At 42.2% G+C, this 16,086-nt stretch overlaps 1 pseudogene; it reads left to right on the top strand.

Moving 5' to 3' along the window:
• Positions 1-5,364: 5,364 nt before the first annotated feature.
• LOC134964635 (5S ribosomal RNA) lies at positions 5,365-5,482 on the top strand (annotated as a pseudogene).
• Positions 5,483-16,086: the final 10,604 nt, after the last annotated feature.

Below are 16,086 nucleotides of genomic sequence, written 5' to 3'. Positions count from 1 at the left end.
TACAATTATTCAACCTGTCCATGATTACAGACTGGGTGTTGACCAGTGGCAGCTCCAGAGATAGGGCTGCACAGCAGTCTAAAATTCAAATAGGGGAGCCACACCAACTGCCACCAAATGTAAACTGACTCACTGGCAGATGGTGTGGCTCCCCCATGTGAATTTTGGACTGCTCTGCAGCCCCACCACTGGAGACACCACTGGTGTTGACATAACCTGTCCTATGACAAAGTACATGAGGAGAGGAACAAGCATTAGTTGTCCTTTAGTAAGCCCAAAAATCAAAATAGAAAAAATCAGCCTCTATCTGTCCCTTATTAGAGCAGTGAAGACATTTAGTGCCCTTGGTGGGGGAGAACACCCCTTCCTCACCAGTCTTAGTGTGAGTAAATACAAACTCCTAGACGTAGTGTAGTTATATTACTACTGAGGGGGTGTGTAGCCCTTTATACACCTCAGGCTGTTCTCCAGTCCTGTTCTTAAAGCTTTGAATACCTGGTGCTACTGGTGTCTGAATTTCAATTCTACTTGGCCAGATTCTAAAATCTTGGCTCCATGTTTGTAACATAGATAAATACTACTCACCTCCTAGAAAGATGATCCGTGAATGCACACTTTACACTAGTGGTGGCCAAACTGCAGCTCTTTCAAATTGTAATGGTATCTCCAAATCCAATTGTTCCCCAGTCAACTGTTCTCATCTGACAACTGATTAATCAGGACCATATTTCTGTATTATGTGACATCTCTGCATAATAGAGATTTGCTTATTCAGCTATAATGACAAATTGGGGAGGAGTGATTGTCATGTGAGGATGGTTCCACTGCAAGAAGGTTTGTGCTGAATTTAAAGGGCATGTGTGTGGACCTACATTTGATGACATGTAAAAAGGTCTGAAGGCAAATTTCCTTGCATAACCTAAAGATTTGTTTTGGATTTTAGTCTTGATTGGTCACCCTTCCCACAGTCAGCTTGACCGATCCCGGGATTGGCCACCCTAGTCAGATCTTTTTTGTTTTATAAATGTAGCCATACTCATCATTGCTGCGATGCAGCATGCCGCAACAAGGTTTGCTTCATGGCATACCAGGCTGCAACTATTCACAGCCGGTGATTGCTGTCTGTGAATATTCACAGCCTGGCATGCCGTGATACAACATGCTGCATTACAGTAAGATGAGCATGGCTACATCTGTGTGATCAAGTACAATTGCCAAACTGTAGTGATCTAATTTTAACATATTGGCAACCTTTGGAACCTGGTGAAACAAATCAAGGACTTGATGTACAAGTCCGGCATACTTTGCGTATTTGCTTTGTTTCATCTCTTCCTTCTATTTCTCCAGCTGATTTTCCAAAAGCCTAATTAGGGAATCACCTGGCTCAAGCTAGCAGTGTCAGCAGTCACTTCAGAGGTGGCTACTTCAAAGGTTATGAGCACCTTGCACAAGACAGAAAGTACTGTCCACTGCACTGGGCTGAGGTACATTCCCTCTACTCTCCCAAAGTCATGGCTTGCTCTGTAGCTATGGATGGCTTATTTCTGTTCCTCCATCTACTGAAGCATACAGTATAAAGGGTAGAGTTCCACCTTGTTACCACCTCTTGCTTCAGTTGATGAAAGGACAAATTATACTGTTTTTGCAGGTTCTGCAAACTCCTGCATGCTACTGTTGAATGCTGATAATGTCCCAAAATCTTTCGGGCCACAGACAGCATCTCCTCTATGCCCCTGTAAAAATAATGAAAAGCCTTGTACCACCAAGTTGATTGTGTGAGCAAAACATGGGATGTGTTGGAATTCTTCCAGCTGTAATGCTTTCATGATATTTGTGGCATTATCAGAAACCACAAATCATGAGGAGTGTCCAAGTGGGGTAAGCCATTTACTATGACATCCCCCAGTTTTTTTAGAGGTTGTCAGCAGTATGCCTCTTAGTGAAACCAGTAATACACAGAGTAGCCTGCCTCTGAATGAGCTGGCGTTGTTTGTAAGATACTGATGATGATGATGATGTAGGCGATTCACCGACCCAGTGCCTTGTCACAGTCATGTAATCTATAGTTTGCCCACAACTGCTTGTCTATATACCTGTTGTTAAGTGGACAGTGGGTACAATGGCATTTGTAGGACATTAATTAGATTTTTTTTAATGTCCTGGTACAGCCAAGGAATGTTTTTTTTGGGGGTAAAATGAAACCATTGGTTTCGGGGACACAGGACCTCAATTAACTGTGTAAAACACACTGCATTAATGTGGATATTGGATGCAGATCAAATACTAGCATAGCAGTCATGGTGTCAGTGATCCACTGTGCAACTGGGTGAGAGCTGTCATACTTGCTTCCCCTTTCAAAGGATTGTTTATCAGTCAATTGTTTTGTGGAACAACTACTATGTCTTCTAGGTCCACTTCTGGGATGAAGAACCATCCTATGTCTTCTAGGTCTACTTCTGGGATGAAGGCTTCTTCGGAGGAATCCTGGAAAGAAGAATCACCTAGAATTGAAAAATTGGTTGCAGGACTATATCTGTTCTTTACTGAGGATATTGAGGATGAAGGTGTTGGTGGTGGAGTTTCCAGGTCCTGGATCTAGTAGAGAGAAGGGAGCTAGCTGATGATGGACTGCATGTTGTTTTTAGCACCAGTTGTAGATGTTATCAAATACTTGTCATGAACTTGCTGCAGATGAGGTAACAGGGTGGAGATTCCTAGATGTTTATTGTCTCTACATCTAATTACTGTGGTTCCACAAATGCTACAAATGGCTTGACAAAAGTTGTCAGGATTTGGGTAAACATATTTCCACACACAAGAGGTGGATATGTTGGTACTAAGCCCAGCAATGACAGACAATGGCCTTCTTCTTATAATGGCAAAGAGGTGTTTCCACTGGTGCCTGACTAACACAAAAACATCCTCACCTTCAACATCCTCATTAGTGCCAGCATCAGCTACACAAATCTCCCCTTCATCCTCTTGCAATTCCACTGTGGCATCCTCAATTTCTATGTCATCAGCAATACTTATGTTGCTCATCCCCACATACACAGATGGAGCTGAAATGGTGGAAGGTGGTTTCTCTGCAAGTACAGTATCAGAAAGATCAGACATAGCACTCGGGGGGACACTTAGACTCTCCTCAGTTATTTGTGACATTGTTTATGATTGCACAGTTTGTTCTACTGCCCTAGTGGCTTTAGTTTTTTTACACCTCTTCTAGACTCAGAGACTGAGGCATCATGAGAGGCAGAAGATGCCTCATGACAGGTGCAAAACCACCACTCAGAAATAAAGGCCATAGCCCGAGCCTTTCCTTGCCACTGCTTGTAGTGAATGGCATGTTGGCAATTTTATGTTTTTCTGCACCAAACCTTCCCTTTATAAAAGGTGTTATTTTCTTTACCACTGTATATTGCAAATTTGACTTAGATCTGCTAAGCCTTTGAGCACTGACTTTAGTAGATTCTGGATTATTGTCATCTTTATGATTTGTGGCAGCAGGTTAGTGTTCTCTAAACTGATATTTATCCATTTTAACGGCATGAATCACTTAGATGCATGTGAAGAAAGTGTACTAGGGTACAGTGCACTAAATAGTACAAACAATAGAACTTAACTATATATATTTTTTTACTTTTATATAACTTCCTGCTCCTTTAAAACTGTGTGAATCACAGTGTTAGGTGCACGTGAAAAAAGCGCACTAGGATACAGCACACCAAATAGTACAAATAATAGAACTATGGGCAGTGTCAGACTGGGTTATGAAAGGCCCACCGGGGGAATGCAGTTACTGGGCCCATACTTAGGGGTGTGGCCAGCCTCCACAGAGGATTGAAATACACAATAGTTTAGTGCAGTGTAATGCAACATATCTACCATGTATAATACAAGTGCACAGTCTGGAACCTGATCCCTAGAGGAAGAGTGGGCCCTCAGGCAGTGGGGCCTACTGGTGGTTTCCCTGGTACCCCTGTGGGCCAGTCTGACCCTGACTATGGGGGTAATTCAGACCTGATCGCTAGGCTGCGTTTTCTCACAGGCTGCGATCAGGTCCGAACTACGCATGCATATGCACTGCAATGAGCAGGCACGCCAGGAAACTGCAACGGGCATCGGTGCATAGCGATGGGATGGTGTGAAAAAAGCATTTGCATGGGCGATTGCAAGGAGTTTGACAGGAAGAGGGCATTTGTGGGTGGCAACTGACCGTTTTCAAGGAGTGTCTGGAAAAACTCAGGCATGTCAAAGCATTGGAAGGGAGGGTGTCTGACATCAAATCCAGTCCCGTACTTGCTGAAGTGATTGCAGCGGCTGAGTAAGTCCTGGGCTGCACAGAGACTGCACAAAATCAGATTGTGCAGCTCTGCTACACATGCATTCGCACACTTGCAAAGCGAAAATACACTCCCATGTGAACTGTTCAGGACCAGAATTGATGTCAGACACCCACCTGCAAATGTTTGGACATGCCTGCATTTTTTCAAACCACTACCATAAAACAGTCAGTTGCCACCCACAAACGACTTCCTACTGTCAATCTTCTTCGCACAAACCCATTGCTGAGCGGTGATCTGCTATGTACCTATGCGACGCGACTGCACATTGTGGTGCATATGCATGCGCAGTTTAGACCTGATCACAGGCTAGCCTAGCGATCAGGTCTGAATTAGGCCCAGTGTTGGATAGTTGTTACATGTTTCAATGCGTTTTTTTCCACACAATGTTGGATACTTTGATCAGTTTAAATATGTACTTAACTGGGAATAGCATACAATAGATCTACTCTGTTGATCAGTCATATCGAAACCACATATATAACTGTGGGCACGAACAAACACACATACTGTATCTTTGGGTTCATATCATTGTCACTTCAGCATCACTCAGGTCTGGTCCAGCAGATATACTGGACATTTTCTCTGCTATTAATATTACATATCAGAGGGTCGTCTACCAAATTCTGTCCATTGGCATTCTGGGACTCTCATTGGTGATCTAGTGAATCTTCTTACCTACGGCAGTTTCCTAACTGGTAGGTGTAGACTCTCTACCTAGCACCAACAGCAGATCCCACCTATCACTCTATTGCAGGCATTCCCAACCACGGTCCTCAAGGCACACCAATAGTGCAGGTTTTAGTGATATCCAGGCTGCAGCACAGATGGTTAAATCAAAATAACTGAGCTACTAATTAAGTCATCTGTGCTGAAGCCTGGATATCACTAAAACCTGCACTGTTGGTGTGCCTTGAGGACCGTGGTTGGGAATGCCTGCTCTATTGGGTCAACTGATCACAGTAATTTTTCATGAACTCTCATCATTGATTCAGGAGACATTCTAGCAGGAACCACTATGACCTGCTATCATGCCATACTGCATATGCTCAATCTCATCCGATCATGGAAGCTATACAGTATTGGGCCGGGCCAGTACCAGGCGGGAGACCATCTAGGAATAACCGGTGTAGCAGGTCGGAGTATTGTGGAAACTCTGGTCTAACATTGACAGCAGATTCATCTTTATTTTCTCTATGCCTGCTGCCAGCATCTAACCATTTCCCTCTCACCCAGTGACAATTATCAGAACTATGACCTATTGAGATCATATACACTATGGCCCTCATTCCGAGTTGATCGCAGCAGTACATCGCATCGCAAATGGCAAAAAAAGGCGAACTGCGCATGCGCAAAAGCAGAAATGCGCATGCGCAAAAGGAGCGATACGACGCTTGTGCAAAAGTACTAACTGAAAATCAGCTCGTACAACATCACCGAAAACAGGGAGTGACGGAGGCGTGACAGAGGCTCGGCTTCGCTACCTAACGAAATGGGCGTGAAAGTGAGCGGCAAGTGTGGGAGTAGGCAACTGGCAGTGGGCATATTTTGTGCAGAAATGCGTAGCCGATGGTAAAAATAACACAACAAATGTTCGCTATCTCGTCGCAGCCGAGGAGTAAGTCTGCAGCTACTCAGCACTTGCGAAGTACTGTTACAAGTGTGTCTGGCCTAATTAGCAATTAATTGGCCAATGCATTCACCTGTTCACCAATTACTTGCCAAACACTGCAGTTACAAAAGACTCCAAATAGCAATTGTATGCCCACATTAAAAAATTATATTTACCAGGTATAAATCTGACACACTCACAAATAATGCACTGTATTTTATTTATTGTGTAAAATACTTTGATGTTAGCTGCATGTTTAAATTATGTGCTTAATACTATCAAATTTAATCAAGTGTGAACAAACCAACTTATAAAATACATCAGCTAAATCTTCTCGACATAGACATATTCCTTTGTACATACCAAATAACATGAGCAACATAATGCAGGCTACACTTAATGTTACTTAATACCTTTTTTTTTTAGTGGGAATATGTGTCCATATCTAATACTATGCCATGTTACCCCTAGTAACCCAAGTTCCTTTTTTTTTTTTTTATGTTTGGCTTGTGCATCTGTTTACATTAAAAATGACATCATCTTATCCTAAATGTCATAAACTATGTGACTTTGTGCAGCTGATTGTTCATGCAAAATGTGGTGAGTACACAGATTGTAACAATTACTTTTCAATAAGTTTGTGTATGTGAGTGTGTGTGTGTTTGTGAGTGAATGTTTGTTTGTGGTTTTTTTTTATATCCTTCTGCGGGTGCGAATGTCCGCTAAGGCGAACTGTCCCCACTGTCCTTCACAGTAATGCACACATCAATAAAGTTTATTGCAGATGACACCATAAATTTACAACCAATCACATGCCACCACACACTATAAATATAAGCCCATATATGGAAAACGCCATTGGCACCATGCGCGCAGCTGCATTTACCCAACGTGAGCTGCGCGTGTTGGTCGCGGTAATGGACCGACGCGTAGGCCGCGCAGGGCCCTTTATCCCCAATAGGGTAAAGCGCGAAGCCTACGCGGAGGTCCGCCGCATACTCCACACACGCACCCGGACCAGACAGACAATTATCCAACTGGAAAGGCGCTGGAGCGACCTCTGCCGTCGCACGCCGGACCTGTTGGCGGAACTCCGCCAACAAATCCGCAATAGAGGTAAGCGCAGTAAGTTTCACATTACATTAAATAATACTGAGATTATTAGCATAAACTTTTAACGTAAAGACTGCATATTTTCACTAAGTTATATAGTGTGAAAATTAGCAGACTGCCAATATACTATTGTAGAACAAACATGACACAGTGGGGTAAATTTACTAAGATGGGAGTTCTATTTAAGATGTTATGTTGCCCATAGCAACCAATCAGATTCCAGGTAATATCTTCTAGAAGGTGCTAGATAAATGAGAAGTAAAAGCTGATTGGTTGCTATGGGCAACATCCCATCTTAAATAGAACTCCCATCTTAGTAAATTTACCCCACTGTGTGTGGTTATGGCAAGCAGTACTCACTGTGTAGCAAAGTACTTCTGAAAAAGTGAATGTTGTTGTACTAAGTTGCTACACAGGCTGTCGACAGAACCCAATAACTTGCTCTGTGGTTGAAAATTTCTAAGGTGGGAGTTTTTTTGAACTGGTGATGTTGCCTTTAGCAACCAATCACATTCTATCTATTATCTTCTAGAAGCAGCTTGATTAATGTTAAGTAGAATCAAATTGTTTGCTATGGGCAACATCACCAGTTCTTAAAAAAAAAACCTTAGTAAATTTACCCATGTCTTTAACATGGGACAGAACAGTGTAATTGTAAAATGCTGTTGGTAAAATTTTTAAATCCACAAACTAAATATTACATATGTCATTCTAGGGCAAGCACAACGGCAAGCTGCGGATCGAAGCCCTGACCAATCCCCTTCTCAGCCCCCCTCCCCTTCTGTGGCCCCAAGCCCCTCTCTGCCCCCCTCCCCATCTCTTTCCCAATCCCCTTCTCAGCCCCCCTCCCCTTCTGTGGCCCAATCCCCCTCTCCGCCCCAATCACCCTCTATTTCCCAATCACCTTCTCTGCCCCCCTCCCCCTCTCTTTACCAATACCCCTCTCCGTCCCCCTCCCCCTCTGTAGGCCAAACCACCACTCCGCCCACCTCCCCCTCTCTTTCCCATTCCTCCTCTCTGGCCCCCTCCCACTCTGTGGCCCAAACACCCTCTCCGCCCCCCTCCCCTTCTCAATCAGACCCACCCTCTGTAATCAGCTCCCCAATCCATCCTCCTTCCCCAATCCATTCTCCTTCCCCCATCCAGCCTCCTTCCCCACCCAGTGAATGGGCAGCAGAAGCCACTGAGGATGTTGAGGGTGCTGCGCATGTGCCAGATGAGAGTAAGATTTTACACATTTTACATGTATTTGTTACCTACTTTTACTTCAAATTCCAATGCATGCAGTGTTGTACTGTGGCCAATCTTTGGCCTAGGAAAAATGTTTGTGTTCTTCATCATGGTATAAATGTTGCATTTACATTTGTGTGAGTATCATTAGATGTACAGTGTCTATGTCTGCAATATTTAGGGTGTCCACTCTATGTCGATACTCATTAGGTCGACAGGGTTGCCTGGGTTTATATGTGCTAGGTTGTCAGTGAAACAGTTAGACCTGAGTGGAGTTTAGTATGTTGTTGGTCTTTTACACTTGTGCCTGGGTATTCTGAATATTAGCACATTCAACTCGCATGCTTCACTTTGTTAGCCAGGCTATGGACACAGTGTTTTGTGTTGTGAAAGTTACACTCAAAAAATGATTATTTTTTAATAAAATAACCTGTTTCACCTTATGTAGTAAGGCAGGCTTTCAGGGAGTGTGGGCATGCTAGGATATGTTGTCCTTCTGAAGATGTTAATATGCAGTGTGATGATGCAGGGCCAACAAAAAAGAAAAGTCTGCTTCACTCCAGATGTGAATGAATCCCAGCATGGTGTTACATTTACTAAGATGGGAGTTCTATTGAAGATGGGATGTTGCCTATAGCAACCCAGCAGATTATACTTCTCATTTATTTTGCACCTTCTAGAAGATAATAAGTAGAATCTAATTGGTTGCTATGGCCAACATCCCATCTTAAATAGAACTCCCATCTTAGTAAATGTATGCAATGGTGTGGCACACTTTTACAATGAAAAATTTGACATTAAAAAACATTGCTGAGCATGCTTGTGTGTTGGTATGCTACTGTTTTAACATTCAAACATACATGATGTAGTCACTTAGGCATTAAAGTGTGCTTTGTGCCTTGCTTGTATAATAGGTAATGTGAGTAAGTTAGTAATGTTTTCTTTGACTCTTCTTTTCAGATGCTGCAGTTGGAGATCCCACCAGTTTGCCTGCACTTTTACAACACCTAAAAGGGAATTTGAGGGCAGTAATTGCCGATATAGAGGTAATTGAGAAATTTATTTAAGTTTATAAATTTTTATTTTGTTCACATATTAATTTCTGAAAAACAAAACAAAAAAAAACCAAATAAATACAAAAACTGTTGAAGTAAAGCGGGTGTTGTGTTTATTTATGCTATAAAGGAACAGCACATTGGCGTGCAGAAATTGGTGACCTTTAACAGTTCACACATCTTACTTAAGAATAATTTCATAAAAATACACCAACAATAATAAAAAAAAAAAGTTAGGAGGTTATGGATTATAAATACATGTAAACACATTTATTCACACACTACACATCTACACAATACTTCAAACATTTGCATTAGACCAGGCACATTTCCCATATCTATATTTGTAATTTTTCCTGTACAATGTTTATGGCCAATTATGCCTACAAAGTGTTCTTCTGGTATTCTTTGAAGACTTAATTGGTCAGGACCATTGTTATTCATTACACTGATTGGATTCGTAATTGAGGAAGGCTTGTGGAGCCTTATTTAACTTAAAATTTGAAAAAAAAACAATGATGTGCGTTTTTTCGCAAAAGCTTGTGCAAATTTAAGAGGAATGTGTAAATCTACGATGAGTTAGGATTTTAACTATGAGGTTTGTGCTTATTCGATGGGTTCGCATTAATGCGTTGTCATTTGGCATACGCCTACTTTGTGTACTACTGCGTACGAAATAGCAAAAACCCGTTGGGGGCGGATATTCGCTATTGTACAACGTAATCGCAATTTTGCGAATATGTTGTGCGAATGAAAAAATAGTGAACAACTCGGAATGACCCCCTATATGGAGTGTCTATTCTACCATTGTACAGGTGACCCAGATGTGTCACTAAGAGGAAATAGGTACTCTATATTATAGGGACTACGATCAGCAACATGACCTATTGATGTGTGATACTTTTGCATTGCATGCACAGTTTATTTAGTTTTTGAGCAGGTTATTCAGAGGTATAATTGAGAGATAACAAGTATTCTCCTTATCAGGAATTCGGTGCACATCCAATCAGGATCAATGTACATCTGAGTATTACTACATGCTCAATCTGGGGCACTACTGGGCATAATTATCCCAGACAAGTATCTGTTGAATCACTCTAGTATAATTACTGTATACTTTCTCTTGCTATTACCACTAAAGAGAGAACAAATATGTTTTGGACCTTGGTGATATCCAACAAACACAGATGCTCTCTCATAAGTCAAATTTAGGACCTGTATCTTAGCACATACATTTTTTAGGGGACAATATATTTGAATGAATTGAATAAAAGGTACATTTTATATTCTTACAACATTATTAAAACATTACAGACTTATACAAGTTCATTACAGTTTTGTTTTGAAGAGTGCACCAAACAAAAAAGTCCTCTCTCTTTTCTTTGTTTGCACTCCATCTCTTTATACAACCCAGATAAATTGCCCCTTTTACCCATGGCAGCAACGAGTAACTGAGACCAGCCCTCTGACAAAGTCCATGATGAAATGCGTTAGGACATGATCTTGTGACATCATCTGGAAAGCGGTTAGCGCCGTGGGGGAGAACCTGGCAAGACAAGTAGAGGAGTGATATAGATTGTCCAGTGGAGCATGACATTGAAACATATTGTAACCAGTCCACACAGCTATTTCTCTGGGTACAGGCCATAACACACCGTTTTTACATGTTGACCATTTTTTACTAAAATGTTTAATGTACTATAGAGCGTCCCTTCTATGTTTTTCTTGATATATATATCGTTCCCAGCTCCGGTACTCAACAGAGATAATTACTTTTTACTGTGCCTGGTGGCCTCCACAACATTGCCTGGGTGGCTCTATGTAACACATGTATCCAATGGTGGCGCTCGGGACTCAAATAAAAACAAGCCCTAAAGCTGATTATTTGAGCCTCGAGTGCCGCCATTGGATATATATATATATATATATATATGTTGAAAGGTGTTCAGCACTCCCAGATATAGGTGATTATGGTGCCCGATGCCTTCCAAGGCAAAGTTCTGCTGTAACAAATAACGATTGGGTGGCGGCACTCTTTGGACTTTAAATCATAGATCCTCTGGAGACAAGATGGAGCCATCTGGTCTCCAGAGGATCTATGATTTAAAGTCCTAAGAGTGCCGCCAGCCAATCGTTATTTATATATATATATATATATATATATATATATATTTATATATATATAAGCAACGGCAATGGATTGGGTGGCACTCAGAGTCTTGTCACTCAGGTAAAGTGCATCGATCCGTTGCTTGTATATGTTTGTGGGTTTGCCAAATAACCGTAGGGAGGGATTCAGAGCAAGTACTTGTGGAGACCAGAGTGCCGGGGTCCTGCACATGTATATCTGCCATCACTAAGCATAACATTGAGGCTATTGACACCACATTCCTTTCCTCCCTGTTTGACTCACTTCTCTCTCCTATTCTCTCTCTCTCATGCCCTGAACAAGCCACTTCCATATACAATGCATCCCTTACTTCTGCTCTTGACTCTGTTGCTCCACCAACCACTGTTCACCATCACAAATTAACACCTCAATCCTGGCACACCAAATGCACCAGATATCTGCAAAAATGCTCACATACTGCTGAGCGACACTGGAGGAAATCACACTCTAAGGCAGACTTCCTCCATTTCAAACTTATGCTCTCATCCTTCAGTGCTGCCCTTTCTCTTGCTAAACAGTCATACTTCAAGAACCTCATCTCCTCCCAGTCTTCCAACCCCGGACGATTCTTTGCCACTCTCAACTCACTCCTCTGCCCACCTCCACCTTGTCTCCCCTCCTTAATCTCTGCTCTTGACTTTGCCACTTACTTCACATCCAAAATTGACTCCATATGTCAGGACATCACACCAGACCATCAGTAACTAGCCTCCTCCCATCCCTTACCACCCCTCCCCATCCCTCCCACCAACTCTGACATTTTTCTTCCATGCATCTAGTGAGGAAGTCATGGCCCTCATTCGTTCCTGTCCCCTCACCACAACTACCTCTCTCCTTTTGCCTATTACCATCTTTCTCACCTTCTTAATCTCTGCCTCTCATCAGGTACTGTACTCTGCCTTCAAGCATGCACTCATCTCTCCTATTCTTAAAAAACCTACCCTTGATCCAAACACTCTCTCCAACTACCGACCCATCTTCTCCTCCTTTTTGCCTCCAAACTCCTTGAGCGTATTGTCTACAACCACCTTACTTGCTCTCTTTCCTCACACTTACTGCTTGACCCATTCCAGTCTGGTTTCCATCCTTTCCACTCAACTGAAACTGCTCTTACAAAAGTATGCGATGACCTTCATGCTGCTAAATCTAAGGGACACTACTCTCTACTTATTCTACATGATCTCTCTGCTGCTTTTGACACGGTGGACCATCCTCTCCTACTGAAAATCCTTCACTCCATTGGTCTGCGTGATACTGCCCTCTCTTGGCTGTCTTTCTACCTCTCTGACCGTTCATTCTCTGTCTCCTATCATGACTCCACCTCCCCCTCACTTCTATTAACTGTAGGTGTGCCCCAAGGTTTTGTCCTTGGTCCTCTTCTTTTCTCTTTCTATACGTCCTCACTAGGTAAGCTCATTAGTTCTTTTTGTTTCCAATATCATCTGTATGCTGATGACACTCAAATCTATCTTTTCTCTCAGAGACCTCTCCCCTGCTCTCCTCATTCATATCTCCAACTGTCTCTCTGCTATATCTGTTTGGATGTCCCAGCACTTTCTTAAACTTAACATGTCTAAGACCGAGCTGATCATCTTCCCTCCCTCCTGCATAACCTCACCTCCTACAATCTCATTATCTATTGATGGCACTACTATCTCCTCTAGTCCCCAAGTGCGCTGTCTTGGAGTAATCCTTGACTCATCCCTCTCCTTCAAACCACACATTCAGCACCTCTCACAAACCTGCCGTTTTCATCTAAAACATATTTCCAGGATCAGACCCTTTCTGACCAAGGATGCTACTAAGACTCTTATCCACTCACTGGTCATCTCAAGACTGGATTACTGTAATCTTCTCCTGACTGGCATTCCTGAGAAATACCTCTCTCCACTCCAATCTATCCTCAATGCTGCTGCCCGACCTTCATTGGCTCCCCTTCCCTTTCAGAATCCATTTCAAGCTTCTCACACTCACTTACAAAGCCCTCACCCTCTCCTCTCCCATTTCTGACCTTATATCCATTTACACTCCCACCCATCCTCTTAGCTCTGCTAATGCATGTTGACTCTCCTGCCTTTGGATTACTTCATCCCACTCCTACCTCCAAGATTTTTCACATGCTGCACCACTTCTGTGGAACTCCCTACCTCTCCCAATCAGACTCTCCACCTCTCTAGAAAACTTCAAACGGGCTCTCAAGACCCACTTCTTCACCAAACCCAGCCAAATCTCATCCTAACCAAGCTCTCTATGTACCCCATCTTTGTCACCCCTGTCTGTCTACCCCTCCCCTTTAGAATGTAAGCTCTCATGAGCAGGACCCTCTTCCATCATGTGCTTATCCTTTTTCTTACTTAAAAATCTTCACTGCACCAAATCCAGCAGTCTTCTGCCACCTGATACTTATTCCAGTGTCATCTGCTGATGTTTATTTACCCTGTACTTGTCCTATATTATCATCAACTGTAAGTTGCTGTTTTCTTGTTTGATTATTTGTTTATGTACTCTGTAATTGGGTGCTGCAGAACCCTTGTGGTGCCATATAAATAAAGGATAATAATAATAATTAATATATATAGCTGTATACTGCTCCGGCACTCCAGGCCTCCCCCACAGGGTGTAATTTGCTCTGGTGCCCTCCCAAGGGATTGCTTCCCTTGTACTGTATATCCAAAATCAGAGGAGGCACTCAGAGACTGGTGAATCAAAATGAATACTGTATTAAGTGAGGTCAATGTTTTGGGGACCACCTCCCCATCTTCAGGACAACTTAACATTGTGAAAACATACATTTAAATAGACACACTTACCCCCCATCAGGCATCCCCGCCAACATCCACCATGGCCACGCTAGACGCACTTCCTGCCTGGCATCCCGTGAGCACCACGTGATGCGGAAGTGACGTTGCGGCATCCGGCAAGCTGCGTTACCATGGCAACACTGGAAAGAAAACATAAACAAATAAACACTCTTGTTAGCCCTCAGCTACCAACAATTAAGCAATCTTGTTAGTGCATGTTTATCAGAGAATATCATGTATATTACCATCCAGATATTCATATTTCTGTGAACATATATTAGACATGTTATTTAAAATAATAGTGCGGTTCGGAAGATCCGAAACCATACCTCACTTATAAAGAATAAATATACCCCTAACCAATAGTGTTGTTCACACCTATCAGCCAATTCATGCTGTAGGTAACAATATATATATATATATATATATAAAACATCCTGGTGAAACACACACATCATCCATAAAAAATAAAATATAAAACAAATCACAGTGCAACATAGAACATATAGCAGCCATCTGCATCCAATAAGAGAGACTTTTTACTTTAAACACATATTTCTTTAAATTAAGCCTTACTTATTATCAAGGAGTAATGCTTGATACACTAAGGAAATCTGCTCACATCTACTTTTTCCTTTTTTTAGCCACTATGGATCTCCCAACAACTGTAGTAATCCACTCGTTGTTCAAAGTAAATTTAACAATTCTCCAGTCTCTTAGGGAGTCATGAAATATTCTATGAAGAATTCATGAACAAAATTGTATTTTTTAACTAAAAGTTTAAAAAGACCCTTTATAGAAAATGTATTAAACCCAAACTATCATTTAGGCCTCCTGGTCTTAATGTGTTTAATCTATGTATCCACATAGATTCTAATTGTAGAAGCTGTTTGCCTCTATTTCCCCCTCTGGGTGACTCAGGGACGTGGTCAATTATCCGATGTTTAAATGTTGCAATGCCATGTCTACTCTCCAGAAAATGGCGTGCCACAGGCTGATCTCCGCTACCTGTGGCTAACGCATTCCTGATGGCCTGTCTATGCTGTGCCATCCTGTTTTTAAACTGGCACTCAGTCTTGCCTATATAATACCTCCCGAAAGGGCATATAATGGCATAGATTATGTATTTGGTGCTGCAGGTTAAGGGCTAATTAATGGGAAATTTATTATCCGTAAAAGGATGGGATATGCTATCTCTTGGTGACATGTGTGAACAAGTAGTGCAACCAGTGCACTTAAAACACCCGTTCTTCTGTGTTAAAAAATTAATCGGGCTGATTTTTAACTTTTACATGTCTGTTTCACAACTATGGTGGTCACTCCGAGTTGTTCGCTCATTGCCGATTTTCGCTATGCTACGATTTGTTGCTAAATGCGCATGGGCAAGGCACGCAGGGCGCATGCGCTTAGTTATTTAACTAAAAACTTAGTAGATTTGCTGTGGATTCTGCGGTGCTTTTTAGTCGCACTGCTGATCGGTGAATGATTGACAGGAAAGGGGTGTTTCTGGGTGGTAACTGAGCGTTTTCCAGTAGTGTGCTAAAAAATGCAGGCATGTCAGGGAAAAACACGGGAGTGTCTGGAGAAACGGGGGAGTGGCTGGCCGAACGCAGGGCGTGTTTGTGACATCAAACCAGGAACTAAATGGACTGAGCTGATCGCAATCTAGGAGTAGGTCTGGAGCTACTCAGAAACTGCGAAGAATTATTTAGTAGCAATTCTGCTAATCTTTCGTTCGCTATTCTGCTAAACTAAGATACAC

Source organism: Pseudophryne corroboree, chromosome 9 (assembly GCF_028390025.1).
Source record: "Pseudophryne corroboree isolate aPseCor3 chromosome 9, aPseCor3.hap2, whole genome shotgun sequence".
Lineage (NCBI taxonomy): Eukaryota > Metazoa > Chordata > Amphibia > Anura > Myobatrachidae > Pseudophryne > Pseudophryne corroboree.
This window is presented reverse-complemented; position numbering and strand designations above follow the sequence as displayed.